Genomic DNA, 18,160 nt, shown 5'->3' on the forward strand with positions numbered 1-18,160 from the left:
CTGTTGAACCAAGTCTCTGAAATTCCCACAAAATCGAAATCCTCCTCGTATAACAGTATCTCTAGTTCCCCCATCTTGTCCGCAAGTCTCCTGGCATTGGTGAACATGCCACATAGTTTACATACTGCCTTCTTATTGGGTGTTCCGAGATTGCAAATAGGACTTGTTACTATACTTACCTTTGGTTTATGTGCTTTAGTCAACCTACCACTAATGCCCCCAATATTACCCTCTGGAATATGTTACGCATTGACTATCTCTACCTCTGGACCCCCCATCGCCTAATTTAAAAGCCCCTCTAACTTTTCGGTTATCTTCACTCCCAGCAGATCTGCACCCTACTCATTTAGTTGCAGTCCGTCCCTTCTATAGAACTGGTGACTGACTGAGAAGTCGGCCCAGTTCTCCAGGAACTCAAACCCCTCCTTACTACACCAGCTCCTCAGCCACTTGTTTACTTTCCTAACCTCCCTCTGCCTTTCTGATGTGGCTCAAGGTACCGGTAGTATTTCTGACAATACTACCTTGGAGGTCCTTTTCCTCAATTCAGCTCCTAAGTCCCTAAAATCGTTCTTTAGGACACTCCATCTGCCTTTGACTTTGTCAGTGGTGCCAACGTGCACCATGACAACCGGGTGTTCCCCAGCCCCTCCCAGTAATCTGTCCACCAGATCCGTGATGTGCCAAACCAGAGCGCCCGGTAAACAGCATACAGTTCGGCGCTTCAGGTCTTTGTGACAGATTGCCCTCTCTGTCTTTCTAAGAATTGAGTCCCCTACACCAGAATCAGTCTTTCCTTTCCCTTCGCTTTCCCCCAACTCTCACTGGAGGAATTCTGTCCCTGGCAGCTAGGGGAGTCCCTCAGCTCCAGCAGTGCTGGTCCCTGACTGGTTTCACCAATGTCACTTAATGGAGCGTACTTATTGGGATGTTCCAGCCCAGGATCGGCCTCCCTGGCACTTTCCTCTCTATCCTTCCTGACTGTCTACTCTTTTCTAGTGCCTGCACCTCTTTGTCTCCTCTGTGCTGGCCCCTGCTAGCACCTGCCGGGTGCGTTCCCGGCTCTCCTTTAGTATGGAGGGTCTTCTCAGTGCTGACAGTTGCTTCCCTAGATTCAGAACCTGGGCTTCCAGGGAAACAATGTGCTTACATTTTGCACAGTAGTATTCGCCCTCAATCAGATGATCAAGGAACGCATACATACCGCAAGATGTACACAGAGTCGCATCTCCACACCCGCTGGGCATTGTACCTACTAATTTAATGAGGATTGGGGATTATACCCTGTCTAAATTAACTAACAACTAGCTTCCTGACACTAATACTCAATACAATACACAGGTACTCACAGCCCACGTGTACTCACAGCACATTCCATGTGCACTCACTGTCCACGTGCACTCGCAGCTCATGTGCACTCACAGCCCACGTGCACCCGCAGCCCACGTGCACTCACAGTCCACGTGCACTCGAGCTATACATTAAACATTTCCCAAAATTGTCTTAATATAAATTACAGTGGATTTTTGGGAAATAATTGTTTTGTTGGTATTGACACAATTTCAAATGCATAATGGGGGGTTAGTTTTAAAATGTACCTCAAAAAAATAAACAATGAAAAAAGTACAGGTGACTGAAGGGCCTGAACCAGATAGTTTATACTCAAAAGTTAGGAGCTACTTAGGAGCAGCAATCGGTCTCCTCCCCCAGGCAGTCCCATCCCCCCACAGTTAGAAACACACTGAGGGAACACATTTAACCCCTTGATCGCCCCTAGTGTTAACCCCATCCCTGCCAGTGACATTTATACAGTAATCAGTGGCTTTTGTTAGCTCTGATCGCTGTATAAATGCCAGTGGTCCCAAAATAGTGTCAAAAGTGTCTGATCTGTCAGCCGCATTAATGCAGTCCCGATTAAAATCGCAGATCACCGCCATTACTAGTAAAAAAAAATGACTAAAAACAATGCCATAAATCTTTCCCCTATTTTGTAGATGCTATAACTTTTGCGCAAACCAATCAATATATGCTTATTGCAAATTTTTTTTTACCAAAAATATGTAGAATACATATCGGTCTAAACCGAGGAGGAAAGTTGTTTTTTTTTTATATAGTTTTGGGGATATTTATTATAGCAAAAAGTAAAAAATATTGCTTTTTTTCAAAATTGTCATGCTTTTTTTGTTTATAGGGCAAAAAATAAAAACCGCAGAGGTGATCAAATACCACCAAAAGAAAGCTCTATTTGTGGGGGAAAAAAAGGACATAAATTTTGTTTGGGCCCCAAAGCAAAAGACCGCGCAACTGTCAGTTAAAACAACGCAGTGCCATATCGCAAAAAATAGCCTGTTCAGGAAGTGGGTAAATCCTTACGGGCTGAAGTGGTTAAGGAAGTAAATGTGCAGGGATCTTTACAAAGTAGGTGTTTTAAATTCAAGGTTGCACACATTTATATGAGTAAGCTAAAAATAATTGAAATACAATGTGGAAATAAATATATTTTGATCATAGATACACTTTCTGAGAAGGCAAATCTCTTTTTTTGCTATTTGTTTCCAATTTAGCTAACAATGTAAATGTACTTCTTGAGTTAAAGGGGTATTAAAACTAAAAGCAAACATTTATTATATTGCAGCTTACCTATTCTTAGATGTGGTGGCTGCATTTGTTTTCTTTTTTTGGCCCCTTTCACACGATCCTCCCACAAAGATCCGCCTGTCTGTTTTTCAGGCGGATCCGAGCGGGCCACCCATTGACTTCTATGGGCAGGCGGATGTCAGCGGAGATGTGTCCGCTGACGTCCGTCTGTCTTCTGATCCGTCAAGCAGATCGGATCGGATGGGATGAAAATGGACATGCTGTCCATTTTAATCTGATCTTCCTATAGAGAAGAGCAGGGCTATGACAGGTCCGTCCCTGCACAGTGAGCGGAGACGGACCTGTCATCCGCCTGCTCAGCGGAGATCAACGGAGCGATCCCCTGCTGAGCTAGCGGAGTCCGCTGAGCGGATCCGCCCCGTGTGAAAGGGGCCTTAGACTTTCTTTTATTTTTACCTGATGATCCGTCCAGTAAGTCTGTTATTCAAAAGAACAATCTGCCCTGCAAATGTAGGAGTTAGAGGGTTCAAATAAAGCATTTACCACTGACAGGGTTTTTTACAATGATCAGCTTTTATTTATTTCTGTAAAACCTTTATCCCTTTAAAACCTTTAAAAGAACAAAACTGTTTGCTGTAACTGCTTATAAAGTATTAGCTGGAGTTCAGCTTCAATTTGTTAATGGTTCTAAATCTGTTAGTACATCTAACACTCCCCTCCCCCAGACTGCCGTGGCATAGCGCCCGAGGCAAAGTAGTAATTTGCTCCCCCAACTTACAACAGAGTGGCTAGCCAATAATGACGACAAATTGCTGTTACATCACCCCAACACTCTTCACAAATTCCGACTGCACTCATCACAAATCTCCCCCCACACTCTTCACAGCTCTCACCTCTTCACTAATCCCCCCCCTTTAGAAATCCTGCACGCACACACACACACACACACACTTTTCACAGTTCTCACCACGTCACAATTCCACTCCCCGCTCATTGTTCACAAATCCCCTTCCCCCAACACGGTTAACATCTTCCACCTCTTTCCACCTCTTCGCAAAACAACCCCCCCCACTCTTCACAAATTCCGACCCCACTCATCACTAATTCCCCCCACTCTTCACAGCTCTCACCTCTTCACAAACCTTCCCCCCTACTCTCCGCAGCTCTCATCTCTTCAAAAATTCCCCCCACTCTTCATGACCCCCTCCCTTCACAAATTCCGATCCCACTTATCACAAATCCCCCCCACTCTTCACAAATCCCCCCCTACTCTTCACAAATACCCCCCTACTCTTCACAGCTCTCACCTCTTCACAAATCCCCCTCTTCACAAATTTCAACCCCACTCTTCACAAATCCTCCTCCCACTCTCCACAGTGCTCACCTCTTCACAAATTCCCCTCCACTCCTCAAAAATCCCCCCCACTCTTCATAGCCCCCCTTCACAAATTCTGACCCCACTCCTCGCAACCCCCCCACTCTTGACAGCTCCCACCTCTTCACAAATCCCCCCCTCACTCTTCACAAATCCCCCCACACACACACTGTCAGAGAAATTCTAAGCTTCTCCCTATAATCATGTAATTTCTTTGCGTTTAAAAGCACAAACTGCTCTCTTATATAATGCCGGGAAACCGCGCTCGTTTATCTCTCCAAGTAACACAAACAGATGCTGGTATCACCTTGAGCTCAGTATAATCCTGAAGAGAAAAGGCCAGGCTGCTTTTATTTGTACTAAACACATGGATAACAAAAGAGGGTGGTGGCTTCAGAATCAGCCAATCAGACACTTGTATTCATTCAAAAGACCCAATCACACACACATGTATATATTCAAATAGAAATGCAGTAGTGACGTGTGCAGATGGTAGTGTGCAAAACCATGCGGCAAGCACATGGTTCTGAACATGATCGTGTGCATATTCCCACCGCTACCAATGACGCAAGCCATACTCTATCATGACTCAGAGGCCCATAATTTTGTATGGTTATGCTATGGTTCCCATGTACGCAGATCTGCTTACTTTGGAGTTTAAATGCGATCGCCATGAAGTGGCCAGATCCCTTGGTGAGGCATAAACAAACATCCTTAAAAGAGCAAACAGATCTGCCGTGTCCACGGGAAGGTTTCCCGCATCCAATGGTCTTCCACCAGCGTCTGTATGTGTGAATACCCTCACATGAGCGTATTACAGCAAAACAGACACTGGGGGGCATCTGACAACATTCATTAATAAAAATGTCCACAACAACACACACAGACATACACTAGTCCCAGCTCTCACCTCTTCTCAGATTCACCTCTCCTTCTCACAGTTCTCATCTTTTCACAAATCTCCCCACCCCCCCAGCTATAACCTTTAACCTACACCTCCAACCTCCCCACAGCAGCCTCTATACACAACCGCCCCTCTCCTTTACCTCTGCACCTCTCTCACCTCTTCAAAAGAGACTTACAGTGGTGCAGCCGGCAATACTCTGGTAGATGTGCGCCATGCGCTGGCTTTTTTCCCCAACTCAGGGAAGAGGAGGGAACACCTCATTCAGTTCTGTGCTACACAGGTCAGACAAGTGGGGGCAGGGACAGGAGCTGCCTCCCGAAGCACCACAGGAACTAAAAAAAATGTGGGCAGTTGTGGCTTCAGGATCAGGGTACCAACCAATGTATGCCCCGCACATGCCCTGAGTGGCTGGCAATAGCACACAGAAACTGGTAGAGGAAGTGATTAGTGCAAGAAAAATCCTCTACTACCTTCTGAGTTTTGTGACAGGATGGAGAGGACAGGGCTAGCCAGAGGTGGCCAAATGGAGTTCTGCCACGTTATGGCTGAAAAAAAGCCCTGGCTGTAAGTACCTGGTCGGCTGGGGCATCAGACCCAGCACACTCGGGATGGCTCAGGACTAATTTCTTTGCCTGTCTAAATTTGCGCCCGTCTGCCCCCGTCTGCCCCCCCCCCCCACACACACACGCTACGGCAGTGCCAGACTGACAATGCTGCTGTCCAAAGGTTGCTCCTTCATCCAGAATAGGGGCACTCTAATATAGGAGGTGTGTTACTAACCAGATCACCAAGTAAAAACAGTGGGAAAAAAAGACTAAGAAAAGAAAACCAATGGAGCCACCGCACCCAGGGATTAGTAGGCTGCAATATATCTCATTTTTGCTTTGGGGCTTAATACAGCTTTAAACTTTGAGGGGGGGGGGGGTATTTTTTTTTTAATTGTATGTATTTAACTTCCTTCATCCTTTCCCAGGCAAGGATGGCATATAGAGTGTGATCTTGCCCATGTTCAGACAGGCTGTGGGATCTATAGGACCTGGGAGAGCTGAAATTGTGTGAATGTGCCCACACAGGATGCAGCAGGTCTCTGCCAGTCTATGAAACCTCACAGAGTCATATGGCAAGTCTGCACATGCGTGGATCCGGCCGAGGCCTGTGGCATGTCTGCACATGTGTAAGATGTTAGGGCATAATGGAGGAACCAGAACATGGTGACAAAGAAGAGAACATTGGGCTAGACATAGTACAACACTGGATTCCTATTTCAATACAGGGACATTTACCTGGGACCAAAATAAATAAATAGGTAGGAGTGGAGTTCCTCTTTAAACAAACCACAATCCCATTTCCAAAAAATGATATGTAAACTAAAAACATTATTGACCTACAGAAACTCCCTTTACATTTTTTGCAGACATTGGGGAACATGTCTTCAGATGGAAACCGCTGTGCAACACACACCAACACTGTAGGGTTGAAGGATTTCTCCAGAGCGGATAATAAGAAACGATGCTCAGCATGGATTTTTACACTGTCATTTTCTGGATATAACCTACACATTCCTTCCATCATATTACTGCCAGGACAGTTACTGCACTCCAGGAAGCTACATTGAGCTGGGATCACTGGTATTCTGTCTTTTAACCTACTGACCCAAGTGCTGTCTGCAGGTCTTTAAGATAAGCAATCCAGTAATGGAGATCTCCATAGGGAGAGCAGCTGGGATGTTTCTGCTCTGCAGAGTTATGTACTTAATTAATCTCAGAGGGATATTTTTAACTCTTGTGCTGTCTACTGAGAACAGAACTACATAGAAACACAAGTCATTGACCATTTGGCTAACCAGTTTAAACATACAGTAGATTATGGCATTATTAATAAATATTTGATTTTATTTACTATTTGCAATCCTTTTCCTGTTGCATTAAAAATGCATGCCTCTCTCTCTGCGTGTAATAAAAACTAGTTGTAACCATGTGTATTGAGTTTATGTTATTTTATTTCAGTGGTAACAATATTAAAGTGTGGCGATACCTTTTACTGTGTGAGACTAGCGAATTTGTGACAATATTTAAACGGAAAAAAGTTTCATGTATCAAATTGTCCTGTTTGCTCTGATATCATATGCTCTGTGGGAGAGCCAAGCTTCTTGACCAGGCTGCAGTTGGAGTTTTGTATGATCAGGGATTGATCTGTGTGCATCCTATTACCTATTACCCAACATAGTGGTCACAGCGAGATTTTGTCACATTGCAGCTGCAGCAAGCCTCTCAATCTGCTTGCAGTGCTGAATCTTTTTTCCTAGAGATAGATGTGACAATGTAAAAGAAAAAAATATGTTAAAAAATACACCCAACCCATGCCAATTAAAGTAGTATTAAACCCAAAAGCTAATGTTTATTATATTGCAGCTTACCAATTCTTAGATTTGATGGCTGCATTCATTTTTTATTTTTTTTTGGCCTTCTTTCTTCTATTAATATTCGGTAATCTGGCCAGTAAGTCTGTTGTCTTTCAAAATAATCAGCTCTCCTGAAGATGTATCAGTTACAGGGATGAGACAAACCATTTAATACTGACAAATAAAGAAAAGACCTTGCAAGCCACAACAGTCCAATGCCAATAAAGTTGAAAATAATAATACCCAGCTGCAGACGCAGATCACGTTTCATAACCGTGCAAATTAGTATAAAGAAATAAGTGCGTTGCGCTAGAATAAACAAAATTAATGAATATACACCTAAGTGTAAATTAAGCCAAATATGTATCAATCAAATAAATAAAAAAACATATGTGACAAATTCATAAACATCAAATATCAATCAAATAAATAAATTCATATTTGACAAATTCATAAATAACAGCACGTAACAAACAGCCTTAAAGTGCATCACGGGATCACGTGTCTTTATCAGGGGGATATGATGAAGACACGTGATCCCTGTGTCGAATACGCGTAGGGGAGGGGCCAGGACGGAGCAAGCAACACAGAGTCTGATCGTGAGAGGCGCATACCATACCACACGCCATACCGGCAATTTACCACTTTGGAAGCTTGATATAGAGCGGTGCACTCACGCAGTGTGAGTACCCCAGTGTGGGGAGTGTGTCTTATAAATAAATAATTTGACGGTATCCCACTATTGAGTTTGTTCTTGTTTATGGTTTGGAGCTGCATTCATTGAACCAGCTGGAGATCGGCACCTGAATATCAGTATAGAGCCCGGGGGTGGCTCCAAAGCGTGATTTGACACAGTTAGCTACTGTGTCACACGCTCTGAGGTGAGCGCAACAGCTGTGGGGGGGGGGTCACCGAAGTGCACCAGAGCATGGTTTTGCAGCACCTAATATTGGATGAGCATGCTGGATAACACTATATATGGACACTGTTATATACGCTTCATTTGGCATTTATTTTTATGATTTTTTACTTACCACATAGGAATATCTGATAGGACTATTTGATATTTATGTTGCACTTTATATCTATGTATGCACTTTGGATTTACTGATATTATATATGCACATTGCACTTTAAGGCGGTTTGTTACGTGCTGTTATTTATGAATTTGTCACATATGAATTTATTTGTTTGATTGATATTTGATGTTTATGAATTTGTCACACATGGTTTTTTATTTGTTTGATTGATACATATTTGGCTTAATTTACACTTAGGTGTATATTCATTAATTTTGTTTATTCTAGCGCAACGCACTTATTTCTTTAAACCATTTAATACTGACTGGGGTTCTTACAATGATCAGCTTTTATTTATTCATGTACAACCTTTATCCAAACATTTGTGTTTACATTACATTTTATAAACATTTATATATTTTTTTTTTGTTTACATAATCTTTATTATTCTTTTCCATATTATGCAAAATTTTTTAAAAACAAGCATACCAATTTTTGAATATATCTGCTATATATACATTTATAAACACATATTACTATAGCAGAGAAGGTATACTCTAATTATTTTCCTCTCATGTGTTTCCCCCTCCCTCCTCCCCCCCTATCCCCCCTTCCTCCTCCCCCCCTATCCCCCCTTCCCTCCCCCCTCCCCAACCATGCCTCACTATTTCTTACTTAATTTAGCTGCCATAAGGCTGCTTCTCTTATTATTCCCTCACATTGGGTATCCCAATTCTTCTAGCCAAGGGTTCCAAAGTCTTTTAAATTCTTTCAGGTTCTTTCTCTTCGTGTATACTACTTTTTCCTTCCACATTGTTTCTATTACCGTTTTAATCCATTCATCCTTCGTAGGGGGGGTGCTTGCCTGCCATCTTAAAGCTATTAACTTCCTTGCTTGGAATAGGCATCTTCTTACTATTTTGATTTTAAAATTTCCTCTTCTTATATTTCCGTCTACTCCCAAGATGCATAGTTTTGGCTCTATTTTAAGTTCTAAAGAGAGGATCTTATTTAACGTTTCCACCACTTCATGCCAATAGCGAAATAGCTTCAGGCATTTCCAAATCATGTGCATTAGATCCCCCGATTCCTGACATCTAGGGCATTTGTCATCTTTCCTCCCCCCAAACCTGAATAACCTTTTAGGAGTGTAGTATGTCCTATGTAATAGCATTAATTGTGAGACTTTCTGAGCTGGTGAGATTGAAACCTGGTTTATACATTTATATTTACATTAACATTAATTAACATTTACTGCGGATGGACAGCACAGCCAGGTTAGGCAACCTACTGGTATGTCACCTAGTACATGCGCACCAGCGTCCAGTGGACACAGTGGATCGCAGGGCTCAGTATCAATGAGCGGCTGTGGTATCTTGTGATTGTTATGATTGATCATAGTGATCATATGATTACAGTGTCAACAAAACAGTCATGAATGGCTTCCATTCATGACTGTGTTGTGGTGCTGTGATTGGCCCACAGCTATCACATGGTACCTGGGCCAATCACAGCACCCTATACCATGTGATTAGCTGTAGCCAATCACAGCATGTCAACAGTAAGCAAGCTGTCATTAATGGAAAGCAATTAATGACAGTTAACTATTGCTTATAACAGCGATCATCACTGTTAACCACTTCAGACCCAGAAGGATTTACCCCCTTCCTGACCAAGCCCTTTTTTTGCAATACGGCTCTGCGTTGTTTTAACTGACAATTGCATGGTTGTGCGACGTTGTTTCCCCACAAATAGAGCTTTCTTTTGGTGGTATTTGATCACCTTTGTGCTAAAAACAAAAAAATAATGACAATTTTTTTTTTAAGAAAAGCAATATTTTTTACTTTTTGCTATAATAAATATCCCAAAAAAAAAAAAATTTCTCCTTAGTTTAGGCCAGTATGTATTCTTCTACATATTTTTGGTAAAAAGAAAAATCGCAATAAGCGTATATTGATTGGTTTGCGCAAAAGTTATTGCGTCTACAAAATAGGGGTTAGATTTGTGACATTTTTATTATTATTTTTTTAAATTAGTAATGGCAGCGATCTCCGTTTTTTATCGTGATTGCGACATTGAAGCAGACAGATTGGACACTTTTGACACTATTTTAGGACCATTGGCATTTATACAGCGATCAGTGCAACAAAAATGTACTGATTACTGTGTAAATGTCACTGGCAGGGAAGGGGTTAAACACTAGGGGGCGATCAAGGGGTTAAGTGTGTTCCCTCAGTGTGTTCTAACTGTAGGGGGGATGGGCACACTAGAACATGACAGAGATCACTGCTCCCGATCACTGGGAGCAGTAGATCCCTGTCATGTTGGTAGGCAAAACAGGGAAATGCTTTGTTTACACAGGCATCTCCCTGTTATGCCTCTCTGTGCCACTATAGGGGCCACCAGCGGACATTGAATCCGTGGGACCTGCGGGCATGCTCCTGTGGCGTGCACACCCCCCCCCCTGGTAGCTGCTGATGACGGAGTGACTTACAGGTCGTTTTGCGGTTTGTGGTTAAAAGCAATGACAGTGTAAAAAAAAAATAAAAATCCCTGATCCCCCCAGAGTAGTACAGTGTCACTATGATGAACTGCTCTGATAAAAGTGTATAAAAAGTTAAAAAAGAAAAGAAATGTTAAAAAAAGTAATAAACCCCTAATAGAGGCCAATTACAAAGTATTAATGCAATGGTATATGGTCCCTGCTAGAGTTTCCCAATGGGCGCCGGGACTCTCCCCTCTGTGTTTTCGTGGAGGTGCGACCAAGAGGGAACAGCATACCATATGTGGTGGATATGTCCAAAAGTGCATAGATTTTGGATCCAAATCTACAATTTTATCTATTCTCTCACGGGAACCAACCTGACTAAGTCCCCGCCACAACGGGCACTCCTTGGACACCTCGTTGGGGGAGCCTAGAGACCCACCCAATGCCTAATTTATTTTACTTTTACTGAAGCCAGAATAATGATCCTTGAAATGCCCGGTTCTGTCTTTTGACATCTTAAAGAACAAGTTAGCCTGGATAATGTTAAAGAAACGCCTCTTTGCCATCTTGCAGGATAAGCTTCCCCAATTTGAAAAACCTGGGACCCCTGGATTACATACTTGACAGGTTAGCCTCGTCTGATATGAGGCTACCCTCTTAGTGCCCCAGGAGAGGCTCATTGTCTTTTTCTCCTTCATTCCATTCTTTTACTTCTCCTTTTCTCCTTCTTCCTACTTGTTAAACCCTTTGATAGTTTGAGGAGTGTTCTGTGACCGCTGCTTGATTGTCATTGGTCCCACTCCCAGTTTGTGGGTTGTGTATTTAAATCCAATGACTAGCTACTATGATCAATTCATGGCTGAGATGACACCTCATCTTAGATGGGGGTGCCTCCGACCATGCAGTTCCTTTTCGGAGGATCAATCTTCTGTTCTTCAGAACTATAGTCATGGCCCATGAAGCGCTACACTGGTTTCTTAATGAACAATGCTGTAGGTCAATAATGTTGTTATATTCCAGTACATCTCTCTATACTGTATTGTATGGTTTTTATATCTGTATGGTTTATAACTTTAATAAAAATGATTGAAAAAGAAAAAATATAATAAAAAATAATTAAATTTTTTTTTTACATACTGTCACAAATCAGTATCCCTGATCACTGCCACACCAGTCATATGATGACAATGTGCTGCACTGGCGACTGACAGTATGTAAAAAAAAAAAATCACAATTAATATAATTTCTTTAGCCACGGATTTCCTAATCGGTGTCTGTGAAAATTCAACTAAACACATTTAAAGTGATAGCGTGGGAGCACTCATTACACATGTAAAAAAAAAAAAAAAATTATGAAAAAAAATTTATTTAATTTCTTCATTTTCCAAAAAATTGTGACAAAAAAAATGACAACTTAAAAAAACTTGCCATGCCTCTTACTGAATGCTTTGTACTGTCCTGACTTTTTAGAGCCTCAAGAAATGAATTAGGTCGTCAGTAGATCAGGATTGATCAATTTTCAGATATTCATAGTTTGTAAACTCTATAACTTTCACACAGACTAAATAATATACACTGATTTGGGTTATTTTTACCAAACAAATGTAGCAGACTACATTTTGGCCTAAATTTATAAAGAAAGATTATTTGTTTGCAAAATTGTATAACAGAAACTATTTGTGTAAAAAAATGTATAAGAATTCCATTCATAGTGTTGCGTGACCTTGCAATTGCCGCGGTACTGAATAGCAAAAAAATTCCCTGGTCATAAAGGGGTAAAACCTTCCAATAGTCAAGTATTTAACATGGCTCCTCTACTGAGGGAAGCTGTATTGTGTGTGAAGGGGAAGGCTCCGTACTATGTGGGGGGACTCATGTACTGTGGGGGGTTCTGTACCAGGTGGGGGCACTGTACTGTAGGGGGGGTGCTTTGTATTGTGTGGGGGGCTCTGTACTGGGGGAAGGGGGGGTACTCTGTATTGTGTGTAGGGTCTCTGTACTGGTGGGAGGAGGGGGTGTGGGGTAAAGCTTTTTACTGTATGGAGGACCTCTGTCTTGGACTATAGGGTGGAGATTTCTGTACTAGTGATGAGTAGGTGGATGGGGGAAAGCTCTTTAATGTGGGGGTGGGGTACGAGGTATGTACTGGTTGGGAGCTCTGTACTGGGGGAGATGCGGGTGGGGAGAGAGCTGTACTAGGGCAGTTGTCGGGAAGGTAATTTTTGGCTATACACTGGCCTGTGTTACCCAGTCTTGATCCCTGTGCTCTGTGTAATATGGACTTTTGAGCCTTGTAATCTGTGCATTACATATTCCTGAACCTTGGACCTTTTGCGATACACAGTTTTGAGCCTTGACCATGCCCGCCATTTGGCACGACACTTTGCTTCTCTGCCTTGAGGAATGGGGTAATGGAGGAGGTGAGGAAAGCCCTGGTGAAAACCATAGCTCCTCCCATAGATACAGTGGAAAAATGAGTATAGACACGAAGGACAGGAAATCTGTTATTTGCAGAATTACCACATGAAAATAAAGGGTAAAACACCTAAAAAAAGAAAACTAATACAGCCACCATATCTAAATACTGGTGGCTGCACCAGAATGAAGAGTGTCCCTTGATGAAATCATTGCTGATGTAATTTGTAGAGTGCCACAAGGCATCATGCTTGCGGTACGGAGGTCTTGCTTTGAACTGCAGCCCGATCTTTTATCTCGCTGGAGCTGACAGTTGAACCCAGCAGCAAGCGGTTGAGCTGTGGGAGACATCCAGCTTTGGACGAGCGATTACAGCCTCTTGTTAGTTGTACAATATATGAGTATGTTTTTAATTAAAAATAAAGGGATCATTTTTTTTATACGGAGAAAACTATTTTTTTTATCTTTTGTGTTTTGTTTATGGTTGTTTATACTATCTCAGAGGTGAGCTGAGGTAAGTAGAGAGTTTGTTAACCAGCACTGCAGCTGATCCGGGCTTATAAAGGGGAACATGAGTGACTGGCCTTTATAATTGTAAGGTCCAAATAGGAAGGTGAACACCTGTCTTTGGGTTCCTGTGTTGGTGGAGGTTTGCACTCTTTTGGGACACGATTGACATTTATTTTGGTTATGTGGTATTGGAATTTAGGGTGGATCTAGCGTGGCACAAATAGCAATATATCTGCACTAGAATGCACCTCAAAACACAGATGAACACAGGTAAACGCACTGCAAACACACATAAACACACGCAACAAAAACACGCATGAAAGCACATAAACGTGTGTAAATGCAACTTATTAAATAATATGGAAATAAATGAAAAAATTATGGCAAAAAATGCACCACAAATGCACTGAAAAAGCACTGCAAATGCATGTAATAGCACTGCAAATGCACTGAAAACGGACAGAACTGCGCATGCAGAAAAACTGTCGTTACTCATAGAAGGAATACCTTTACTGACTTCAGTGACTGTTGGTAACCCTGTACTTAACTTAGGGCTTGTCTATAAGAGAGTGTGATGGTGCTGGGCATTAAAAGTGGAGTTATATAAGGGTGTGCATACAACTAAGTTAAATAAAGGAGCATGTAACACTGTCCCAGTAATCTCATTCAAAGGGACAAGAGTTATTCTGCAATCACTGAAAAAAAATGGGACAATGCAGAGGACATAGCCTTATCCTAACTTTGATAAGTGTATGCCCAGGTTTTACCCGGAGTTTACCCCCAAATCTCCCTTTTCCCCCCTCTAGACCATTTCTAAGTTATTGTTGTTTCTTTTAGCTTGTTCATATAGCTTTTATTAGTCACCAGGCTTGTAAAATTTTTACTGCTGGAAATTCATTTGCTAATGACATGATTAAGCCCCCAAACTACATCTTCCAGGCGCCCCTTCCCGACACACGTATTTGCATACCTCCCAACTGTCCCTGATTTCGAGGGATTGTCCCTGATTTGGAGCAATGCTCCTCTGTCCCTCATTCCTCCTCATTTGTCCCTCATTTTGGTCTGATCTACATAGTTGTATATAAAATGCACTTTTTATCTTTCAAAAAGTGTTTCCTAGTGCTAAACTTTTCATCCAATTTTTAAATTGCTGCATTTGTACATTTTAAAAGCCAATATAAAGGAATAGTAGTGGTAAAAAAAGCACTTGTGGATGTTATTAACCTTTTTTTGGGGTTAATTCTCCTTTAAGGGGGTGTACCAGGGGGCATGTCCTATGCCTACATCCATTTGCTAGTAGGTGTTCCACATTCCCATCTCAAAATGTGGGGGTATGGTGTTTGTAGATGACACAGTACTACTGTATGTAGTGAAATAAGGTCATAAAATGTCTCTGGCTTACAATTAGGAGTTTGCTATTGATACATGTTAAATTATGCTCTTGGTGGCTAAAACCATTGTAGAAGGAGGACACCTTGGGAAGTCAATGGAGGAGGGGGTGGGTCCTCAATGGGAACTTTTACATAACAGCTTCTCAGAAAACCCAAAGCTAATAACCCCCTGTGCCAAGATGAGCCATCCTTGCACAGAAGATTTCTCCAGCTGCCTGCACTTAGATACATGATTTATAATTTTGAAAAAAGACAAAGGTCCATCTATTTCAACCTCTGTGTGTGTATGAGTGTGTTTTTTTTAATTCTCTAACAATTCTCATAGCCCTGTATATTCTGCTTCCTGAGGAAGATATCTACAATATGTTTTGAAGTCGTCGACACTCTCAGCTAGTACCACTTCGTGGGGGAGGGAGTTCCACTGCTCTAACAGTAAAGAACCCTTTCTGCAATCTAATGTTAAACCTCCTTTCTTCTAACCTCAAACTGTGGCCATGTGCCCACTTCAGGGACCTTAGAATAAACAGTTTATTGCAGTTCCTGAAGTCACCTTTGATATTTATTTATTTTATTTTATTTATTTCATATAGCGCCGTCAATTTACGCAGCGCTTTACATATATTGTACATTCACATCAGTCGCTACCCTCAAGGAGCTTACAATCTAAGGTCCCTAACTCACATTCATACATACTAGGGACAATTTAGACAGGATCCAATTAACCTACCAGCATGTCTTTGGAGTGTGGGAGGAAACCGGAGTACCCGGAGGAAACCCACACAGGCACAGGGAGAACATGCAAACTCCAGGCAGGTAGTGTCGTGGTTGGGATATGAACCAATGACCCTTCTTACTGCTAGGCGAAAGTGCTACCCACTGCACCACTGTGCCGCCCTGATATATTTGTATATTGTGATTGTATCCCCTCCTAAGTGCCTCTTTTCTAGACTAAATGACTGTAATCTATGTAATCAATTCTCATAGCCGAGATCCTGCGTCCCTCTTATTAATTTCCCTGCCCTTTGCTGAACCTTTTCTATTTCAACCACAATTCCTGAGGATTGTTGACCAAAACTGAACTGCATATTCAAGATAAGGTCAAAGCAGTGTTTTGTAAAGGGATTGAATTATTGGTTTATCTCTGGAATGTATGCCTTTTTTAATGCATGACAGCATTTTGCTAGTTTTGTTAACTATAACTTGGCATTGCATTCTATCGTGAGACATCCTTCAATGGTAAGTTAGCTCAGAGCTCCAGAGAATGTTTTTTATGGCCAAACGTCAGGTAATTGTAGAGGACAAGGGGCACTGCATAGACCTAGAAAAAGAGAGGACAAGGGCAGGTTGCAAGGTTTGCTAGGTTTGCAAAAGATCTGGTGCTAGAGCCGATAGCAGCAGCCATCAACCTTTTTGCAGGCCCGGGGGGGGGGGGGTGGTCACCTGCCACCATTTTCAGATTGTCACTTGCCACGTCACCTGCCACTTGATGCGGATTATCACTTGCCACGTCACCTGCCACCAGTTGTGTGTTGTCACTTGCCACATCGCCTGCCACCAGATGTGGATTGTCACTTAAAATTGATGTGGATTGTCACTTGCCATGCCAGCCAGTGCCACCAAATGTGCATTGTCGCTGCATTGGTGGCAGCACTGGTCCGTTTAGTGAGGGCAGAAGAGCGGTGATGCAGGGCGGGCAGTGAGAGATGATGTCATCTCACTGCTCCTCGCCACACCTCCGACATTAAAGAGGCTCGCGCTGTGAGGGCAGATGAGATGATGTCATCTTTGCTCGTCCGCCCACTCACTTCTCTCCTCTCATTCGCCTCTCTCATGCAGCCCGAACTCCTGCCGCAGCCCATTGGTTAGGCAGGGACCCAGCAGCAAGAGTCTCAGGGCTATGGGCCCCAGATTTGGGGCTATAGCCCCAATAGCCACCCCCTAGTGACTCCACTGACAAGGGGCGTAGTTTACACCAGTAAGAGCTATGCAAATATGAAATAAACTTCCTCGGGAGCTGGTTCTAGCCATCACTGTAGATAGGTAAACAAGGCTGGACGTGTTTCTAAATTCAACATAACTGACTAATAATATTTATAAGAATTAACACAGTATATTTTTAATCAAAGAAGTATCCGATTGCTTTAGATGGTCCAGGAAGAATTTTTCCCTTTTTGGAGCCAATGTCTCCATGCTTTTTTAGGAGATTTTTGTGTTCCTCCCAGATCAACTGCAGCTTTGGGGTTCTGAGAATGCAGGACTTTTTATTTATTGTTGTCTTTTCAATTAACTCAATGGCAATTATTTTTTAAACTAGACTAACTCTGTATTTATGGTGAAGAGGAAGAATTGTAGGCACTCATTAGAGCTATATACTGTAAGGCGACTTTACCTTTATTGTAGCTTTAACTTAACTTTTTCAATGGTCAGTCCCAAATATTACACATAATGTTTAGGTGATGCTGACGTAATAAGCCATTTGCTGAGTTCTATTTTTTTCAGACTAAGAACATTTTAAGCATACAGTATGCTCCTCGCCACACCTCCAACATTAAAGAGGCTCGCGCTGTGAGGGCAGATGAGATGATGTCATCTCTGCTCATCCGCCCGCTCGCTTCTCTCCTCTCATTCGCCTCTCTCATGCAGCCCAAACTCCTGCCGCAGCCCACTGGTTAGGCAGGGACCCAGCAGCAAGAGACTCAGGGCTATGGGCCCCAGATTTGGGGCTATAGCCCCAATAGCCACCCCCTAGTGACACCACTGACAAGGGGCATAGTTTACACCAGTAAGAGCTGTGCAAATATGAAATAAACTTCCTCGGGAGCTGGTTCTAGCCATCACTGTAGATAGGTAAACAAGGCTGGACGTGTTTCTAAATTCAACATAACTGACTAATAGTATTTATAAGAACTAACACAGTATATTTTTAATCAAAGAAGTATCCGATTGCTTTAGATGGTCCAGGAAGATTTTTCCCTTTTTAGAGCCAATGTCTCCATGCTTTTTTAGGAGATTTTTGTGTTCCTCCCAGATCAACTGCAACTTTAGGGTTCTGAGCA

General features: G+C 42.3%; 1 protein-coding gene across 2 annotated transcripts in view; it reads left to right on the forward strand.

The window, feature by feature from the left end:
- The window catches only part of GRIN2B (glutamate ionotropic receptor NMDA type subunit 2B), a 1,456,453-nt gene that overhangs the window by 623,919 nt on the left and 814,374 nt on the right, over nt 1-18,160 (forward strand). The gene's annotated exons all lie outside the window — the stretch shown is intronic.

Source organism: Aquarana catesbeiana, linkage group LG07 (assembly GCF_042186555.1).
Source record: "Aquarana catesbeiana isolate 2022-GZ linkage group LG07, ASM4218655v1, whole genome shotgun sequence".
NCBI lineage: Eukaryota > Metazoa > Chordata > Amphibia > Anura > Ranidae > Aquarana > Aquarana catesbeiana.